This window comes from Pan troglodytes, chromosome 6, assembly GCF_028858775.2.
Source record: "Pan troglodytes isolate AG18354 chromosome 6, NHGRI_mPanTro3-v2.0_pri, whole genome shotgun sequence".
Classification (NCBI taxonomy): Eukaryota; Metazoa; Chordata; class Mammalia; order Primates; family Hominidae; genus Pan; species Pan troglodytes.
This window is the reverse complement of record NC_072404.2, coordinates 151,683,319-151,705,650: the sequence shown is the minus strand read 5'-3', so window position 1 is coordinate 151,705,650 and position 22,332 is coordinate 151,683,319. Positions and strand designations below refer to the sequence as shown.

At 36.8% G+C, this 22,332-nt stretch overlaps 1 long non-coding RNA gene across 3 annotated transcripts in view; it reads right to left on the bottom strand.

Moving 5' to 3' along the window:
* The window catches only part of LOC107975956 (uncharacterized), a 345,182-nt gene that overhangs the window by 101,589 nt on the left and 221,261 nt on the right, over window positions 1-22,332 (bottom strand). For 2 of the 3 annotated variants that reach the window (XR_010159010.1, XR_010159011.1), the window contains exon 3: window positions 3,211-3,326. This is a non-coding gene — a long non-coding RNA (uncharacterized LOC107975956). Of the gene's footprint in view, window positions 1-2,837; window positions 3,327-22,332 lie in introns of those variants that run through there. The other variant, XR_001719528.1, reaches the window with a different exon arrangement.

The window sequence follows — 22,332 nt, the reverse complement described above, 5'->3', positions numbered from 1 at the left end:
GAACAAACCTCTTCAAACTCAAAAGCCAATGTCATTTTTGCTAGCAGGCTATCCAGTCCCAAGCTGACTTATTCCTCTATTTTTTCTTATTATTCCTGTACTTTTTTTTCCTCTTGGCCCCAGGTTTATGAAGGGGTGAATCAAAGAATGACTGTTGATACAGAGCTTGCCTTGTGTAAACATTGGCTGCTTCGAGAGAGGCAAGTCAAAGGCCATCCAAAGAAGGAATCAAGGTGAGAAAACAATTAATTTATTTTTCAAGTACAGAAATACTGGGGGGTTCTTACAAAGGGGATTGTCCCATTTCTGTCGAATTTAAGTTTATTGGTGCACAGTGGAAGTCAAAAGGCCACACTCTTTAAAAAAGTGAGAAATATGGACCAATGAGAGGTTAAAGGCTACAAGAAAATAAGTGTTCACATTATAAACTCAGCTAATAACTCCAGGTCTGGAGATAATGGGCACAAACCCAGATGGACAACATCAACTTGCTCCCTTGTCTTGGGCATAATTTTTCCCTAAATGGGAGAAATATTTTTAAGGGCTATTAATGTAATTCAGTGGCTGAAATGAAGACAAGTAAATGAGGGATGTACTGGACTGTGTAACCAGAAGTCGGCAAAACAAAAATCATTTTTGTAACTTAGGTGGAGTTCCAACAAAACTGGGTAAGCTGTAATGTTCCCCCTCACAAAAGGGGTCACTTGCCCAAGTTCCCACAACTAACAAACTGAGAATTTAAACTAGCTGTTTAGTATCTATCTGTGTTTTGTTCTCAATATGAAAATAGCACAAATTCATTTTGGATAAAGTACGAGGTAGGAAAAATATTCAAACTACTTAAAAATCATACTCCAACTCCTAGAGAAATTGTTAAAATGTTTGCATAATTTCTTGCATTTTCTACATATTGCTTTCCATACTTGATATCATTTTGTGTTCTTCTTTAACATTTTATCATAAACATTTTCCATATATTTCACAACTCCATGTGAATATCATATTGAATGTCCGCAATTATATCAAATATACAATTTCTTACTTTACCTAGGCAGTTCCTTATGGCTGAGTACTTAGAAAGTCTCAATTTTTTTCACTAGTCTGAATTACCTTACAAAAACACTAGAAATCGAATTTCTGGCCCTACATATACGAGCATCTTTAAAACTCTTTACTCATCTTCCTGAATTACTTTCTCAAAAGGTTAAAACACTGCACTTTTGACCAGTCGTGGTGGCTCAAATCTGTAGTCCCAGCACTTTGGGGGGCCGAGGCGGGCAGATCACGAGGTCAGGAGATCGAGACCATCCTGGCTAACATGGTGAAACCCCATCTGTACTTAAAATGTAAAAATTTAGCTGGGTGTGGTGGTGGGCACCTGTAGTCCCAGCTACTCGGGAGGCTGAGGCAGGAGAATGGCATGAACCCAGGAGGTGGAGGTTGCAGTGAGCCGAGATTGTGCCAGTGCACTCCAGCCTGGGCAACAGAGCAAGACTCCGTCTCAAAAGAAAAAAAAAAAAATTGCACTTTTCCGCTGTCTCTGGAGCACCCACTTCATGACACTTGCCAACACTGGGTATTCCCTTTTAAAACAGCTTTTTATATTTAATTAATATAATTAAAATCGTATTTTTGTTTGTAAGCTTTGGTCATGTAATAAGCCAAATATTTTCCCAATGGTTATGACTTATTTGCATTATCTCTTTGGTGAAGTAAGCATGCATGATCTTTGCTCATTTATCTATTGGAGTCTCAGGGTTTTTCTCATTGATTTTTAAGACCATGTCTGTCATGTTTGGTGCTGGAACTCTGGCACTGAATGTGACAAAATAAAAATTCATTTAATTACTTCTTTATAAATTAATATTAAGCATTTTAATGTTTGTTATAATTATTTTTCTTTACCGTCTTTTAGTTTAACGCATACAGTTTAAACCCTTGAAATTTGTTGAATCTCTGTCCTTTCTTTAGCAAATTCTTCCATTTGATTGAAGTATAGGAGGTCTTACCTAACGTATAACTCAGATAAACAAACACTCAGAGCTTCCTTTTAGGCATTTCATGGCTTAATATTTATAAGTGCATAATTATCTGGAATTTGTTTTAATATGGGATACAGTTATAGGCAACATGTTTATTTAAAAATGACCTAAACCCACTTGTTAAATAACCTTTCTCTTCCCCAAAGATTTTTTAGTAAATCGTTTTCACATATTTAGTTTATATATGTACTAAAACACCCTTTCAGTATTTTTCTGTTTCTTTGAGCTTTCTGAAGATGCTTATGTTTGTATCATATTGAATAATATAACTTTATACTATTTTAATACCTTGCAGCAATAATTTACCTCCTTACCTTTTTCATACTGAATAATGATATATTTTTGTCTATATATTTTTCCACATAATTCCATTTATATTCTCATCTATATATTATATATAATTTTAAAAATATATTTTAAAAATAAATATTTTAAATTTGATTAGAGGAATTTGTACACACATTATTAAAAAAAAGAAAGATGAGAACAAGGAAAACGGGAGAACCCTAATGAAATGCAATCCTCTCTCAATTCACCTTTCTCACTCCTATTCTCCGTTCAAGACTCTAAATAATATGTTTATGCAAATATATTTTAAAATTTATCCATTTCAAACATTATCTGCTTCAACTAAACAAGACAGGATTCAACTGCACAACACTAAAAATCCTTCTTCTATTCCTTCTACTAGAGTTAAATCACTATTACAATATATATCTCTGTTACCTTTGTAACTTTAAATCACATATTTTAATATTTATTTTTTGATTGAACAACTAGAGATTTTCTCTGGATTTCTAGCTTTATACAGCACATGGTTTAGAGTTCCTATCTATTTCATCACCTGTCTTCCCTCTCTCTATGACTTGATTTTTTTCATCTGAACATTTATGTTATATTGCATAGTCTGACACCATTTATGTTCTTGTTCTGCAATCACAGTTGTATAAACCTTCACTAACTTACACTATGATTCCAGAAGACTCAGTAACTACAACCGTTCCAGTAGTTCTTCCAGTTCACCCAATAAAAAGACAAATGGAATGTTTTACCTTAAAGCTTTAAGATAATGTAGCGTGTCCTCTCTCACTAGACAACGTGGCCCCCAACAAGAGCTTCTTCTGTGTACCCTGTATTTACAGAGTCCTAGTGGACTGCTGACTCTTACCTATAAATTCTAAAGAGGAAGAAATGAGGTGCTGGTCACTTTGATGAAAGAGCAAATTCGAGTTGACTGTGCTGGGATTGGTCAGCATTTTCAATTTGTTGGGATGTGAGTACATCCTGCAGAAAAGAAGAGAAAAAAGATAGAGAATGAATCAGGTATTGTTTAATGAAAAGGGGTTAAGAAAGAATCAAGCAACTAACAGAAATAGAGATGCATTTGTCATCTCCAGAGAGTTTCAACTGAGGGATCCCCAGTGATGGGAGTCTCTGAAGAACCCGTGTAAAAGCTTCCCACCAGAAAAAAAAAAGTGAGCTTTCATCACCTGCAAGTCTAGAAAGCATAGGAGCTACATCACAACCACACCAGAGGGAACTTTCCTGCCCCTTCCCTCTTCTCTCTCCCACTATTCTGATCTTTGAGAAGTAGAAACCAGCCATCAAGATAAGGGAGAAGAGAAAAAAGAGAAATTTTAACATTAAAGCAAAATTGAAATTTTGAATATTATATGAGATTAGACCTTGAAATACTGAGTCCATGTCTTACGAGTTACAATGACAGAAAAACTCTATTCCAAGAAAGTGACCACAAACTGCCACACTTTTCATCCAGGAAGGGAAATAACTCTAAAGAGTAATTTCAATGGAAAGAGAAAGAGGGGAAAAGATTGCTTCATGATCACTTGCTATCAGCTGTGCTTGTTGAAAACAATGTCTGTATAAGGTTAAAGACAGGAATGGGAGAGTAAAGGCCATCTCAAGCCAATTTCAGCCAATTCAAGAAAATAACATTTCAGCCAATTTCAGCCAATTCGAGCCTGAGAACTCTGTGTTTCTCATTTTGAAATTTATCATATCTTAGTATCTGCATTATTTCAAGTGTATATGTAGGACCCTATATGAGAAATAAATGTAATTTTAAAAGGTTGTATGTAAATATATTTTAAGTAAATAATAATGTCTTCCTCTAGTTTCATTAAATTTACTTTAGCTTCATTTCTGATATTTTTCAGATGACCAAGGATTTCAAGTTTCTATATCCTTTGAGCAAATGTTGGTTCATATAAAAGCCATTACTGGAAATTTACCAGAGAAGCAAATAATATGGTAATTCACTGTGTTTTTGTTTTGGCCCAAATATTTAGTTCTATATATTTCTTTCACAATCTTTTATAATGGAACTCTATACATGGACTTTTTAAATCCACATATAATTATTCACGTCCACTATTTCTCTCAATCAATAGTGTCTACAGGAAAGCATATTATATGGTGTGCCCAAGACTTGTTAAGTATTGCTAGAGAATATATGACCATTTGTTGGCTGGAAACACAAGCAGTCACCTTGGCAGTAAAATGACAATCAAAAATACCATTTTCCTTTTAAGTTTCTATAGTTTATAGACTCATTATCCTCTGGCCTCTGATCATCTCTTTCTAGCCTTCCTTTAACAGTTTGCTTATTACTTTCTGCTTCTCAAAAGGGATCTAAGGCACCTTAAAATAAAATTCATGTATATAACAAAGTTCTGGAAAAAATAACATATCAAAGATATAAGAAGAGCAAAAGAAAGCAAAATGCTAAGAATGAGGTTTGATATAATTATTGTGATTGCCTATTCAATTTTGCTCTACATTTCCTCAGAGGCAAGAGAATGAGTATGTTGAATATTTCAAGTTATTTGTTTGAAGAAATCAAACCAATTTTAAGAGAGAAAAAGAAATAGATACAGAAAGTCAGAAGGAGAGCTAGAGAGAAAAATGGGCACATACACTTCTCCCTTGGTTATAAATTCAAAATAGATTTATCAAATGACACTGTATACACAGAATGATGGACAGTTTGTCTTTGACCAAAATTATCTACCAGATACAAACAAAACCAAAGATATAACATTTAAATTTAATTTTGTGAAGGTGATTGTTCAGAAGATAACTTAGTGTAAAACAACTATGTAACTTTCTAGTGCTCTTTCCAACTCAAGATAGAGGTGATTACCCAGAGAGCTGAGTGGATACCATGTTTCACAGACTGTTTTACCTACAGGGCACTGCTCTCAGTAGGGTTTTAAGCAGAAGTTGGTTAGCACACAGTTTGAAGTCAAGTGCTTCAGCAAGAGTCTAGGGGTGCATCATTACTTGTTTCAGCAGAGCCATATGTTCAATACCACATTGGTAAGTGGTGATGCTAATGCAGACAGTCTAAAGACCATTTCAATTCATCGTATTCATAAATGGAAGGCCTGCAATCTCCTATGTGTCTCCAAAAATCTATTGATTTCCTTCTAAGCTTTAAGTCAATAAAGGTGCATTAGTCTGACAACAAGGACATATGTTTCCAACACCGTCTTGTGAAAAAGCTCGTAACTTCAAGTCCCCCATGATAAAAAGCCTTTTCTCCAGAAGTAAGTTTATTTCTGTTCAAACTTTAGAAGCATAAACATAAATTAGAAATATTTTGGGGGTGTGCTGTACTTTCTCTAAGTTTAAAAAAGGAAAAAAAGCTCTTTGCTATTTCACCATTTCAAAGCTTTTAAGTCAAACCCCCAATGCAACCTGCTTTATTTAAAAAAAAAAAATGTTCATTTGTTTTAAAGCATTGTGGTCATGCTAATGTATTTTCAAAATCAATTAAACCTTATCTAAACATCTCAAGAGGGAGGAAGCTTTACTCTATTTTCATCTAAACCACAGACACAAAGCCCTTAGTAAATGCATTTTCATGCTGTGCTGGGAATATGTTACATCCAAGTAAACTGCTTAAATGTCATCCAGCAAAGTGCAAATCCAGCTTATAGTCTGGAGGAATGAATGTTTGAAAGTCTAATACACTCAGATTAATGGTGGGCTGTAGTTATATGCAATGATGTTATCATGCCAAGAGACGACACTAGCCAGATAGACTTACAGAATAACTTGGAAACCTTGACTGCAAAGTTTCTTGGCTAAAGATGAAACATGTGACCTGTTAGGACTGTCTTTAGTTAAAAAAATTAATCAAAGTCCAGAAAAGTATTTTACGTTATACTCTGAAACGGGTTCATAATCATGCTTTGACAGCTGAATAAAAGGCAGATAAAACCAAATTGTGTACTAACTTTATCTGATACACACCCAGCTGTCCAAATAGTCCCAGTAGGGATGGGAAAGTAAAAACACAAGCTCACCCAATAGGGTCATCCTAACATAGTGATGACAATTGGCTCAATTAAATCTTTCAAACATTTTCTTCTACTAAAGTCAAAATCTCCCCATTAGCAAAAAGTCATCTCCTCATAGCACATTTACTCTCTGAACATCTTTGACCTGACTGAAATATCTGAGTCATCTTTTGCAAGTCCCTCTCTCACCAAATGAATTCCCAAGCAGCAACAACGTCCCTATTGTATATAGTGCATTGTAATATATACTAAGGAAGAAAAAAAATAGTTGCAGGATGGATTTATGCACCAAATAACAATCTGGCTGAACAATTGAAAACTTCAGGAATGCCAGCATAAGCATGTGGAAAAAATAATGACTAAAATAAAATATACAAAATGTTGTTATAATGTAGAATTATATTTTCTTTATTTCCCAAAAAAAATGGAAACATTCATTTTGTATAAAAGAGAATACTTTAAAGATTGTCTTACAATATAGTTGGAAGAATAAAAACAAAAATATACAAAACAAGAAAAGAAAGAAACACAAAAGTAGCATATCAACACGTGAGAATGAATATAATATAAAATCCATACAACACTATTAAGTAAGAAATAACCAAGGGCTGCAGTTTGTTCACAGTGGCTTCCTGAAGGAAGTGATTTTCTGGGCTATGGAAAACAAAGATGTCCTGCAACAGATCATGATAAATTGATGAGGATACCAGAAAAGCTGGAGCAGATGTAATATGAGTCCATAAGAATGCTGAGGCTGCAAGAAAGACTATTTCCTATACATTGCAAAAGTATATACCAAAAAAAAAATGCATTTTTTCAAAAGCAGTTGTAAGGGGCAGGAAAAGCTCTGTGCTAGAAATTAAATGACCTGGATTTTGTGCTAGTCCTGTCACTGTTGTGACTTCGAGTGTTTCACATAAATTCTGTCTTAATTTCCTCGTCTGAAAAACGACAATAATTACACATAGCCTCCCACCTTCCTTTGTTATTGTAAAGGTCAAACAATATGATGTTTCTGAATATGAAAATGTAAACTGATACTTGTATGGAAAGGATTTATATGAGGAACATGTTAATTGCAACTGTCAAAATGTCCACATGACCCAGTCCTCAGTTTTAGATGCTCCATACACTCTCCTGGTTTAGCCTCATTCAAACTCATGGCTTCAACCAGCACCTAAATCCTGAAGGCTTCCAGATCAATATTTCTAACTCAGATTTAACTACTTACTAGATATTTCCATAAAATGATCCAAATGTACTTACAATCGACATGTCCAAAAATGAACTTACTCTCCTCTCTCCTGTAATCTACTCCATACCTGGTATAATCTATCTAAGTGAAATGCAAGGTCAGCATGACTCCAGTCCTGTGTCAAGTCCCACAGCAGCAGAGCCTGAGATGAATATTCATGTGCAGTGACAGAGCAAGAAAGTGCCCCCAGGAGAAATCTCTGATGGAGGAAGGGAAAGAGGAACGGGAAAAGGAAGAAGCCAAGCAACAGTGTGACCTCAGCAAAATTCTAGCCTCAGCTTTATCACACAGAGGAAGTCTGGAATGTACATTACCTCCCTTGACTCGTGCCACCCCAGAAAGAGAACCCTGGGCTTTGATATTCCTGTGCATACCATTCCTGGCAAAAACCACCTCAGGGTGGAGGGTAGGGGGAACTGATATGGTTTGTCTGTGTTCCCACCCAAATCTCATCTTGAATTGTAGCTCCCATAATCCCCACATGTTGTGGGAGGGACCTGGTGGGAGATAACTGAATCATGGGGGGCAGTTCCCCCCATAGTTCTCATGGTAGTGAATAAGTCTCACGAGATCTAATGGTTTTATAAGGGGTTTCACCTTTTGCTTGGCTCTCATTCTTTCTTGTCTGCTGCCATGTAAGACGTGACTTTCACTTTCTGCCATGATTGTGAGGCCTCCCCAGCCATGTGGAACTGTGAGTCCATTAAACCTCTTTTTAAAAAAATAAATTACCTAGTCTTAGGTATGTCTTTATCAGCAGCATGAGAACAGAATAATACAGGAATGTAAACTTCCAGGTACTTTCCAGGTCACTTTCCTCTGACCACATGAGGAAAGTGGTTCCAGGAGCTGTCAAGCATCTTCCAATGAGGCAAAAGAACACGGAACAAGCTAGAGAGCCCCCCCGCCCCCTGCCACCCCACCACACACACACACACAGATCTGGGGAGATCTGAGTATAGTAGCCCCTGAATATCCAACCCAGATACCTATAAGGCATCTTGGAGTCATAGCTCTCATTCATCCCATGCATTGTACCATACTGGTCATGAAGCCCTATAGCGTCTGTTGCTAAGTCCTATATAGATGCAGGATCTCTCTCAACTTGACTCTGACCAGTCCTTTGCTACACTTTGAACCCCTCATTGCTTCTAACTTGAACTTCTGGAAAAACTTGCTACCTTATCACTAAGCCTCCTCGCAAAGCCTCCCTTCATTTATCCTCTAAAAGACAGGCAAACTAATATTTCACAATCAATCAATCAATAAATTTAATGTGTCACTTCTCTATCTAAAATATTTAAGTATCTCCCCATAATTTTCAAGATGAAACCAAAACTCCTTAGCTTCGTACAGCCACCCAGTCATGTTTTAGCCTCTAACCATCTCTCCAGCTTAACCATTCTCAAAACTGTTTGGTCTCCAGATTACGTACACTCTAAAAGTTTACTAAGGACTCCAAAGAGCCTTGGATTATGTGGTTTTAGTATAACTTTTAATACTGAGTATATTAAAATTTAAAACAGAATAATATTGAAATATACCTATTAATTAATGTTATATTATATATTCATAGAAATAATATATTTTATGAAACACATCTATATTTTCCAAAACAAAACAATAATGAGAAGAATGGCATCATTTTACATTTTTTGCTAATTTCTTTAAGGACTGCCTTAATAGAAAGCAAACAGTGTTAACATAGATTCATTTCCTTTCAAGAGTCATACTGAACATATTGTCTTAGAATAAGGATTTTTTCTTAAAACTACAGTGAACATCATTGCTTGTAAATAAGTATACATATTTGTGTGTGTATGTGTGTGTATATGCATATATATAATCTACCATAATGCCTACAGAGTATTCCTTTGTATAAATCTACTATGGTTTATTTAATAAATGTTTTTGGACTTCTCAGCTTTTTCTAATGTTATACTATTAAAAACAAGTATACAAATAGAAAATAATTTACACATGCATTTTTCTGCTTCTATCCATTTCTGTGATTAAGACAAATTTTTAAGAATCTCATTTCTGCTTAATCAAGAAATATGCATATTATTAAACTTTGTCACATTGCTAAATTGCCAACCAGAAATATTAGATCACCTATGCTTGCCTCCACAACAATGCTTATTTTTCTACATCATTACTAATACTAGGCATTAAAAGTCCTCTTATTCTTTGCCAATTTGGTAGATTAAAACATAGCATCTTATTAAGTGTGACTCTGATTATCAGCAAAAGTATAGGCATATACATAATTTCCCCAATTTGTGTTTTTTCCTTGTAATTTTTCATGCAATGCTTTTGCCAAATAGTTGTGTTTGCTTTTTTGTTTCTTTACCAACAAAATCTCTTCTCTCTCACTCTCTCTCTATATCTCTCTCTCTCTCTCTCATTTATGGGTTTTGCCTTTGGAGTTAGGCTTAGAAATGGCCGGGCACAGTGGCTCACACCTGTAATCCCAACACTTTGGGAGGCCGAGGTGGGAAGATCACTTGAGGTCTGGAGTTCAAGACCAGCCTGGCCAACATGGTGAAACCCCATCTCTACTAAAAATACAAAAAATTAGCTGGATGTGGGGGCACACACCTGTAATCCCAGCTACTCAGGAGGCTGAGGCAGGAGAATTGCTTGAACACAGGAGGCAGAAGTTGCAGTGAGCCAAGATCACACCACTGCACTCCAGCCTGGGTGAAAAAGTGAGACTCCATCTAGAAAAAAAAAAAATTCTGAAGAAGGAATTACCTAACTTTAGGAATGATCAATCCATCATCAAGGGAGTTGTTTAAGGATATGCTGGATGATTTTCTGCTGTTATTTTGTTGAAGAAGTCTATATTTGACCTCTAAAATTGAATAATTATGTAAATAAAAAATTAAAGTAATTTATGAATTAATTAAGAGCAGAAACAAACAGAAGAATCAAAAACAGAAATGAGAGAGGGGCTTCAAGATGGCTGATGAGATGCACCTGGCAGTCCTCCTCCACAGAAAAAAACCAAGATATTAAGTGGATAATTACACTTTAAATGGATCAACTAGGAGGGAATACTGGAGCTCAATACAGAAGTGATAGGAACAACTAAGGCAATGAAGAAGAGACAAGCAAGGCAGCCTGCTTGGCTAGGATCAGCTGGGGAGAGCTCTCCCAATCAGGGAAACAGTAAATGAAAGACCCCCAGTGGCCCATATTCCCACATAGGCTCCTCCAGTACTAGTCATGGGAGAGCCCTTCCGTCCTTGCAGGCCCTGAGACTAACATAGAGATCTACCTGCAGACAGGTGCAGTGGCATTACTCCAGACAGTGAGCTCATGCTGGGTTCCGCACACACCGAGTCCCAAGCAGCTATGACATGGTGTCATTTTGAGGGCCCAGCTTCCACCAGACTGCATCCTTCCCTGGGGCCCCAAAGCCCCTTCATCTGCACATTCTTAAAGCCCCATTGACGTATCCTGCACATAACCACCACCACAGCTGGCTGTTACTGCCAGGGCTGAAACACAAGCCATTGGCAGTAACACTGATGCCCCCAGCAGCAAAGCTGCTGAGCGTTTTCATGTGCCTGAAGGACAGACTCCCCCACCTCCAGCTGCCACCACTGCTGGCTGCTGCCACTGGGGCCAAAGCACAGGCCACTGGCAGTAACCCTGCCCATCCCAGTAACAGGCTGCCATGCACTTTCACACATCCTGAGGTCAGGCTTCCCTGCCTGCAGCCACAGCTTGGGATCAACGTGCATGCTCCCCAGCCACCTACCTACATTCACTGCCAATGAAAGCACCCCCACCCTCCCTATCAGCAAGGTGCAAAACAGCCACTACTGATTCGACTCAAGCACTTTGCTGTGGGCCTGGGGATTACCCAACCCCTGGCCACCAGAGCCAATGTCCATAGACGCTACTAGGGAGCTTAAGGTCAAGGTCACCCAGCATAGCTCTGCAGCCCTCCTCAGTGTCTGAGCATGGTGTTTGAGGGCTTGAGGACCACCAAGTCCTGTCACCCACGGTTAGCACCCATGCACTCATCCCAGGGACCTGAGGATGGGCTCACCCTGTCTGCCACCACAACTACCTGCATGCATAACCTATAGGCCTGGGTTCTGGTCCATCCAGCGTATCACAACGACTGGCAACACCAGTGTGGACTGCTTGGAAGCCAGAAGGTTATCCCACCACTACTGCTGTATCCCACAGCTGGCCTGCTGCCCAGGGGCCTGTGGACCCACCCACAAGCCTGGTCATCTGCTGGTACTACTGGCATCCAAGAAAACTGCCCATAGGCCCAAGGATTGGCCTGCCTGGATCTGCTAACACTGGTGCCAGCATTGTCCACCTGGTGCCTAAGGATAGGCATACTCACCCAACCAATGCACTCACTAGGGCCTGAGGACTAGCCCAACTGGCATCTTTATCTCCAACAAAACTTTAGTATGGTTTCCACTAATAACTGCACCCTAAGCCACTGAGTAAATCACAGACATTATTGACACTAATTACAGTCAAATAAATTATACAGAGAATACACTACTGCACACACCCAGAATCAAAGCCAAAGTACCTTACACAACAAATACCATAGATTTAACTTCAAGAAAAAATCTTCTTCTATGAAAGCAAATCCAAAAAATTAGAACAAGTGACTGTTACACCAGATATGCAGATATCAATGTAAGGACACAAGAAACGTGAAAAAGTAAAGAAATATGATGCCTCCAATGGAACACAATGATTCTCCAGCAACAGATTCCAAAGAAATAGGAATTTATGAAACCCCAGCAAAAGAATTCAAAATAATGATATTCAAGAAGTTCAGTGAGATATAACAGAAGATAAACCAGTACAAACAAATCAGGAAAACCATATAGGATATGAATGAGAAATTTACAAAAGGTACAAATATCATAAAAAAAGAACCAAACATAATTCCTAGAATGGAAGAATTCATTGAATAAAATAAAAAATAAATATTTGACAACTTCAACAATAGACTAAATCAAGCAAAAAAAGAATTTCACAACTTCGAAGACAGGTTATTTCTGACTAAAATAACTCAGTCAGATAAAAGTAAAAAGAAAAAAGAATGAACAAAGCCCACATGACATATTGGGACACTATAAAGTGACCAAATATACAAATTTTCAGTGTCCCAGAAGACTAAGAAAAAACAAAAAGGAGGGAAAACCTAGTTAATAAAATAATAGCTGAAAACTTCCCAACTAGAAATAAATTTAGATATCCAGATACAGAAGCTCAGAGATCCTTAAAAAGATACCATTTTTAAAAAGGTCCCTGTAGTGCATAATAGTTAAACTGTTGAAAGTCAAAACAAAGAAAGAATTCTAAAACTAGCAAGAAAAAAGCATCTAGTCATTTTTAAGGGAAACTCCATCAAACTAGCAGTGTATTTCTCTGCAGAAACCTTACAGCCTAAGAGGATGAGAGGATGTATTTAAACTGCTGAAAGAAAAAAAAAAAATGACAGCCGAGAATACTACAACTAGCAAAGTTCCCTGCCATAAATGAAAGAGAAATAAAGTCTTTCCCCGACAAGCAAAAACTGACAGAATTAATCACCACTAGATTAGTCCTACAAGAAATGCTTAAGGGAGTCCTATACCTGAATTCAAAGGATTCAAATTCAAAAGGATGATATCTACCATCAAGAAAACACATTAAAGTATAAAACTCACTGATAAAGCAAATACACGAACGAGAAAGAGAAGGAACTTAAATGCTACCATTACAGAAAACCACCAAACCACAATGATAAACAATAACATAGAAAAAAAAGGACCAAAGAATATACACAATATTTGGCAAATAATTAACAAACTGACAGGAACAAAATCTCACATACTTATAGTAACCTTAAATGTAAACAGACTAAATTTTTCACTTAAAAGATACATACTGGTTGGATGGATTTAAAAATATGATCCAACTATATGATACCTACAATAAACTAATCCCATCTGTAAAGATACATATAGACTGAAAGTAAAGGGATGGAAAAAGATATTGCATGAAAACCTAGAGTGAGCAGGAATAGCTATATTTATATCAGATAAAACAGACTTTAAGTAATAAAGAGTAAAAAGAAACAAAATAGGTCATATAATAATAAAGGGACCAATTCAGTAAGAGGATATAATAATTCTAAATATATATTCATATAACACTGGAGCACAAGATATATAAAGGAAATATTACTAGATGTAAAGAGAGAAATAGACTCCAATAAAATAACAATGGTAGATTTCAATTCTCCACTCTCAACATCAGACAGATCATCTAGATAGCAAATGAACAAAGAAATATTGGATTTAAACTGGACTTTAGACCAAATGGACCTAACGGGCATTTACAGAACATTTCGTCAAACAGCTACCAAATACACATTCTTCTCATGGCACATGGAACACACTGCAGGACAGGCAATATACTAGAACACAAAACAAGTCTCAACAAATTTTTAAAAGATCAAAATTATACAAAGTATCTTCTCAGACCAAAGTGGAATCAAACTAGAAATAAGTGCCAACAGGAAATTTGGAAATTGTACAAATACAGGGAAATTAAACAACATGCTCCTGAATGACCATTGGGTCAAAAAAAAATTAAGACAGAAATCAAAAATTTGTTTTGTTTCTTGAAAAAAATGAAACTGAAACACAACACACCAAAACCTATTGGATATAGCAAAAGCAGTGCTAAGAGAGCTGTTTAAAGCAATATATGGCTACAGCAAGAGTGAATAGATTTCACATAAACAATCTAAAGATCTAAAGATTGTACTTCAAGGAACTTGAATAGCAAGAACAAACCAAACTTAAAATTAGCAGAAAACAAATAAAAATCAGAGCAGAACTAAATGAAACAAAGACTTTAAAAAGCAATAAAAACAATCAACAAAACAAAAAGTTTGTTTTTTAAAAAGACAAACAAAACTCATGCTAAAAAATCTCAATAAACTACATATTGATGGAACATATCTCAAAATAATAACAGCTATAATGACAAATCAATAGCCAATATCACACTGAATGAGCAAAAGCTGGAAGCATTCCCTTTGAAAATTGGCACAAGACAAGGATGCCTTCTCTCACCACTCCTATTCAATATAGTAGTGGAAGTTCTGGCCAGGGCAATCAGGCAAGAGAAAGAAATAAAGGGTATTCACATAGGAAGAGAGAGGAAGTCAAATTGTCTCTGCCTGCAGACGACATGATTGTATATTTAGAAAACCCCATCATCTCAGTCCCAAAACTCCTTAAGCTGATAAGCAACTTCAGCAAAGTCTCAGAATACAAAATCAATGTGCAGAAATCACTAGCATTCCTATACACCAACAAAAGACAAGCAGAGAGCCAAATCATGAGTGAACTCCCATTCCTAATTACTACAAAGAGAATAAAATACCTAGAAATACAACTTACAAGGGAAGTGAAGGAACTCTTGAAGGAGAACTACAAACCACTGCTCAAGGAAATAAGAGAGGACACAAACAAATGGAAAAACATTCCATCCTCATGGATAGGAAGAATGAATATTGTGAAAATGGCCATATTGCACAAAGTAATTTATAGATTCAATGCTATTCCCATCAAGCTATCATTGACTTTCTTCATAGAATTAGAAAAAAAGTACTTTAAATTTCACGTGGAACCAAAAAAGAGCCCATATAGCCAAGACAATCCTAAGCAAAAAGAACAAAGATGGAGGCATAACGCTACCTGACTTCGAACTATACTACAAGGCTACAGTAAACAAAACAGCATGGTACTTGTACCAAAACAGATATATGAACGAATGGAACAGAATAGAGAACTCAGAAATAAACCACACATCTACAACCATCTGATCTTCAACAAACCTGACAAAAACAAGCAAAAGGGAAATAGTTCCCTATTTTATAAACAGAGCTGGGAAAACTGGCTAGCCATATGCAGAAAACAGAAACTGGACCCCTTCCTTACACTTTAGACAAAAATAACTCAACATAGATTAAAGACTTAAATGTAAAATCCAAAACCATAAAAACCCTAGAAGAAAACGTAGGCAATACCATTCAGGACATAGGCGTGGGCAAAGTCTTCATTACTAAAACACCAAAAGCAATTGAAACAAAAACTAAAATTGACAAATGGGATCTAATTAATCTAAAGAGTTCTGCACAGCAAAAGAAATTATCATCAGAGTGAACAGGCAACCTACAGAATGGGAGAAAAATTTTGCAATCTATCCATCTGACAAAGGGCTAATATACAGAATCTACCAGGAACTTGAACAAATTTACAAGAAAAAAAAACAATCCCATCAAAAAGTGGGCAAAGGATATGAACAGACATTTCTCAAAAGAAGACATTTATGTGGCCAACAAACATGGAAAAAAGTTCATCATCACTGGTCATTAGAAAAATACAAATCAAAACCACAATGAGATACCATCTCATGCCAGTTAGAATGGTGATCATTAAAAATTCAGGAAACAACAGATGCTGGCAAGGATGTGGAGAAATAGGAACACTTTTACACTGTTGGTGGGACTGCAAATTAATTCAACCTTTGTGAAAGGCAGTATGGTGATTCCTCAAGGATCTAGAACCAGAAATACCATTTGACCCAGCAATCCCATTATTGGGTATATACCCAAAGGATTATAAATCATTCTACTATAAAGACACATGCACACATATGTTTATTGCAGCACTATTTACAATAGCAAAGACTTGGAACCAACCCAAATGCCCAACAGTGATAGACTGGATAAAGAAAAGGTGGCGCATATACACCATGGAATAATATGCAGCCATAAAGAAGAATGAGTTAATGTCCTTTTCAGGGACATGGATTAAGCTGGAAACCATCATTCTCAGCAAACTAACACAGGAACAGAAAACCAAACACTGCATGTTCTCACTCATAAGTGGGAGTTGAACAATGAGAACACATGGACACAGGGAGGGGAACATCACACACAGGGGCCTGTTGGGGGGTCATGGGCAAGAGGAGGGAGAGCATTAGGACAAATACCTAATGCATGCAGAGCCTAAAACCTAGATGAAGGGTTGATAGGTGCAGCAAAACACCATGGCACATGTATACCTATGTAACAAACCTGCGCATTCTGCACATGTATCCCAGAACTTAAAGTAAAATTTTTTTAAAAAGATAAACAAAACTGATAAACCACTAATCTAATCAAGAAAAACAGGGAGAATATAAAAATAAACAAAATTCAAAATGAAAAAGAAGACACTACAACTAATATCACAGAAATAAAAATGATTATGAGGGGCCGGGCGCGGTGGCATACACCTGTAATCCCAGCACTTTGGGAGGCCGAGGTGGGTGGATTGCCTGAGCTCAGGAGTTCACAACCAGCCTGGGCAACATGGTGAAACCCTGTCTCTACTAAAACACAAAAAATTAGCCGGGCATGGAGGCATGTGCCTGTAGTCCCAGCTACTCGGGAAGCTGAGGCAGGAGAATGGCATGAACCCAGGAGGCAGATGTTGCAGTGAGCTGAGATCACGCCACTGTACTCCAACCTGGGTGACAGAGCAAGATTCTGCCTCAAAAAACAAACAAACAAACAAACAAAAAAGATTATGAGGAACTACTGTAAACACCTGTATGTTAACAGCATAGAAAACTTATAAAAAATTGATATATTTCTAGACACATACAACCTATCAAGATTGAATTAGGAAGAAATAGAAAATCCAAACAGACCCAAAACAAGTAACAAGATTGAATCCATAATAAGTAGTCTCCCAACCATGAAAAGCCCAGGATCTGTTGGTTTTATTGCCAAATTCTACCAAACATGTAAAGAAAAACTTACAGCAATTCTCTTCAAGTAATGTTTAAAAAAACAAAAAGAGGGAATTCTCCCTAACTTATTCTATGAGGCCAGGTTTACACTGATACCAAAACCAGGCTAGGACACAACAACAACAACAACAAAACTACAGCCAATATTCCTGATGAGCATAGATTAAAAATTCTCAACAAAATACCAGCAAATTGAATCCAAAAGAACATCAAAAAGATAATATGACATGATCAAGTAGGATTTATCTCAGGGATGCAAGGATGTTTTAACACAATACATGTGATACACCACAGCAAGAGAATGAAGGACAAAAACCATATGGTCATCTCAAAAGACACAGAAAAGGCATTTAATAAAATTCAGTGTCTTTTCAAGATGTAGTCTCAGCTACTTGGGAGGCTGAGGCAGGAGAATGGAGTGAACCTAGGAGGCAGAGCTTGCAGTGAGCCGAGATTGTGCCACTGCACTCCAGCCTGGGTAACAGAGCGAGACTCCGTCTCAAAAAAAAAAAAAAAAAAAGGAAAAGAAAAAGAAAAAGAAAAATTCTCAACCTACTAGGAATTGAAGGAACATACCTCAACCTAATAAAGTCATATATGACAAATCCACACCTAATGTCATACTGACAAGGAAAAGCTAAAAGCATTTCCTCTAAGAACTATATACAACTAGGATGCCCACTTTTACCACTCCTATTCAATGGTACTAGAAGTCAAAGCCAGAGAAATGAGGCAAGAGAAGGAAATAAAGCACATCCAAACTGGGAAAGAGGAAGTCAAATTGTCCTATACAAATGATAAAATCTTATATTTAGAAAAGCCAAAAGATTCCACCAAAAAACACTTAGAACTGATAAACAAATTCAGTAAAATTGCAGGTTACAAAATCAACATATGAAAATCGAATGTATTTACAATTCATCAATAATGAAATAGCTGAGAGAGATATCAAGAAATTGATGTCATTTACACTAACTACAAAAATAAGAAAATATCTGGGAGTAAATTTAACCACAGAGGTGAAAGACCTCTACAAGGAAAACTACAAAATACTGATGAAAGAAATTGAAGATGACAAAAACAAATGGAAAGACATCCCTGTTCATGGATCAGAAGAAATAATATTGTTAAAATGACACAATTACCCAATGCAATTCACAGATTCAATGCAATCCCTATGAAAATGCAATGACATTTTTCACAGAAATAGGAAAAACAATCCTAAAATTTGTATGGAGCCAAACAAGCCTGGACAGTTAAAGCAATCCTGAGGAAAAAGAACAAAGCTGGAGATATCAGAATACCTGACTTCAAAATATATTATAAGGATATAGCAACCAAAACAGCATGGTATTGATATAAAAACAGACACATAGACAAATGGAACAGAAGAGAGACGTCAGAAATAAATCTATTTATGAACAACTGATTTTTGACAAAGCCACCAAGAACATGCATTGGGGAAAGGACATCTCCTTCAATAAACAGTGCTAAGAAAACTGATATCAATACATAGCAGATTGAGACTGGACTGCTATCACTCATTGTATTCAAAAATTAACTCAAGATGAATTAAAGACTTAAATATAAGACTTGACGCTATAAAACCACTAAAAGAAAACATAGGGGAAACACTTCAAGACATTGGTCTAGGCAAAGACTTTATGGCTAACACCTGAAAAGCACAGGCAACAAAACCAAAAATAGACAAATGGGACTATATCCAACTAATAAGCTTCTGCACAGGAAATGAGAAATCAATAAGGTGAAGAGGCAACCTGTTGAATGGAAGAAAATATTTACAAACTATTCATCTGACAAGGACTAATAGCCATAATAAATAAGGAACTCAACAGTGAGAAAACAATCCCATTTAAAAAAGTAGGTAAAAGACATAAATAGAAATTTCTCAAAACAAGACATACAAATGGTTAAGAGGTATATGAAAAAAGATTGAACATCACTAATCATCAAGGAGATGCAAATTAAAACCACAATGAGACATTACCTTACCCCAGTTAAAATAGCTATTATTAGAAAGAAAAATATAATAACAGATGCTGGTGAGGATGCAGAAAAAAGAGAGCCCTCATACAGTGTTGGTTCGAATGTAAATTAGTACAACCACAACGGGAAACAGTGAAAGATTTCTCAAAAAACTAAAATTAGACCTACCATGTGATACAGCAATTTCACCACTGGATATTTATCCAAAGGAAAGGAAATCAGTATATCAAAAGGATACCTGCACTACCATGTTTATTGCAGCACTAATCACAATACCAAAGATATGAAAGTGTCCATCAATAGACGAATGAATTTTTAAAATGTGTTCTATCTACACAACAAAATATTATTCAGCCTTAAAAAAGAAAACCTGTCATTTGCAGCAACATTGATGTAACTGAGAGTCATTATGTTAAGTGAAGTAAGCCTGGCACAAAAAGACAAATACTGCATGTTTGCACTCACATGTGGGAGTTAAAAATGTTGATCTTGTGGAGGTAGAGAGTAGAATTATAGATACTAGAGGCCGGGAATGGGTGTGGGTGGGAAGGGGAGAAGGAAGAGAGGTTAGCTAATGGTTACAAACATACAGTTAGACAGAATAAGTTCTAATGTTCTTCAGCAGAGGAGGGTGACTATAGTTAACAACAATGTATTGAATATTTCAAAATAGCTAGAAGAGAGAACGTGAAATATTTTCAACACATAGAAATGATCTCATATTATGTATCAGTAAAAGATATGATAACCAGGCCAGACTGAAAGACAAAAAAAAACAAAAAAAAAAACAAAAAAAAAACAGAAGTGAGAAAAGGAATAATGCTACAGGGTAAGAATTGGGAGAGGGACTTTTACTTTTCATTTTATAGCCTTTGCACCAATTTTTAAAACGTATCAAATACATTAATAAAAACTTTAAATAACCATAACAAATTGTAATAATAAATAAGTTAAATTGAGATGATAGGAAGATATGGTTCATGACTTCAAAGAATGCACTATCTGTTAAATAAGAGACAGGCTAAAAGTCTCTTAGCGGAGCTTAGATTTTTCCTGGTGACCAAAACATCATTACTACTCCCGACTGCATCATGTTTATAAAATAGCCAGGAGTCTTCGCACCCCACTAGCCACAATCTCCTGAGCAACTTTTAACCTCAATTTTGCTGGTTATCTTTAAATTTCCTATTTGGAAGCAAAGAGAAAATCTGAGCTAGAACTAAGTAGAGTAATGTCTGCTTGTTTCTCTTGACTGACCTCTGTCATCTCTAAGTATCCCATTGAAGCCTATTTCTCCTACTTGAGTACCTTCAAATTTATTTAATCTCTGCCTTGTTTGAACTACCAGAGGAATAACAAGATGACAATTACTTTTGATTTTGCCTATCACTTTCTTTCTCTGGAATATAATCTTAGTGACCAGGGCAATGAAGGCTACTTATCATCCACTTCCGGAGTATCAACTGCACTTGGGTGATTATGTAGAGACTACACAAGTTCAAAGACCCTGGATAGAAATGATTCCAACAAGCAGGGGAAAGGAAATTAGTTCTGTGACCCTAACCCAGAATTCCTCTGGATCTAAAGGACTGGCATGCTCTGAACCAGAGAGGAAACGTGAACATTCTAGAACAGATTGAAATCCTGAGTCATGGCATTAAAATAGTGCCCAACCCTCTTGCCTTCCTCTCCAGGGTTCTGACAGCAGGAGAGCTTGGTTATATCCAGACGATCTCTTTCAGCTTCAAATTATAGCTTGGAAACCTGAAGAAACTGGAGCAGATGGTTGACTTCATGCATCATTGAAAGACCTATAGTCCTCTCATATATTTGGCAATTCTGCTAAGCAAATAGAACAAACCCCACTTCAACTGAAGTCTACTTAACAATATATTGCTGTGTGGGACAACATATCATTGTATGGACAAAATTTAATGTGATAAAAACAAGATGCAACCAGACAAACAGGTATTTAAGAAAATATACATAGCTACATACCAGAAGTAGGCTACTGTGAAAATAAATTACATCTAAGCCTTCCAAAAATTACATTAAGAAATGTAATCAACAGAATGGGCTCTTCTGTACATGTAATTTATCTCATCGATTATCTCAGTGCACCTGACACATAAGCAACAGCATGTGTAGCATAGGTGCTGCCCGTGGAAGGTCAGTGGCAGGGTTTTCAATAAGGGTTTTCTCATGATCCCAGAAAGAACATGATCTCAACAATCTGTATTCAACAGAAGGTTGAAGGCTAGTCTTCTTTATAAGCAAAGGTTGCCACACATACCGGCAATATAATTTCATGGGACACTTGTAGCCACATTACCCCCAAATGCCCACCATTGCCTCAGTTCCGGACCTGTTATAGTATCATCCCATATTCTTCCCTGATGGGGAACTTTATATTTAAATAAGGCAGCTGTAGGCCAAGCGTGGCAGCTCACGCCTGTAATCCCAGCACCTTGGAGGCCAAGGCGGGCGGATCACAAGGTCAGGAAATCGAGACCATCTTGGCCAACATGGTAAAACCCCGTCTCTACTAAAAATACAAAAAGTTAACAGGGCGTGGTGGCGCGTGCCTGTAATCTCAGCTACTCGGGAGGCTGAGGCAGGAGAATCACTTGAACCAGGGAGTGGGAGGTTGCAGTGAGCCGAGATCGTGCCACTGCACTCCAGTCTGGCGACAGAGCAAGACTCTGTCTCAAAAAAATATTAAAAATGAAAAAAAATAAGGCAGCTGTAGCCACAGTAAAGGAAGATAAGAAAAAGAATGAGAAATTATATTTGGGGACTACTGTAGTGATAGTGAAGAAAGAGATTGTGAATGTCTTATTAGTACAAATCATTT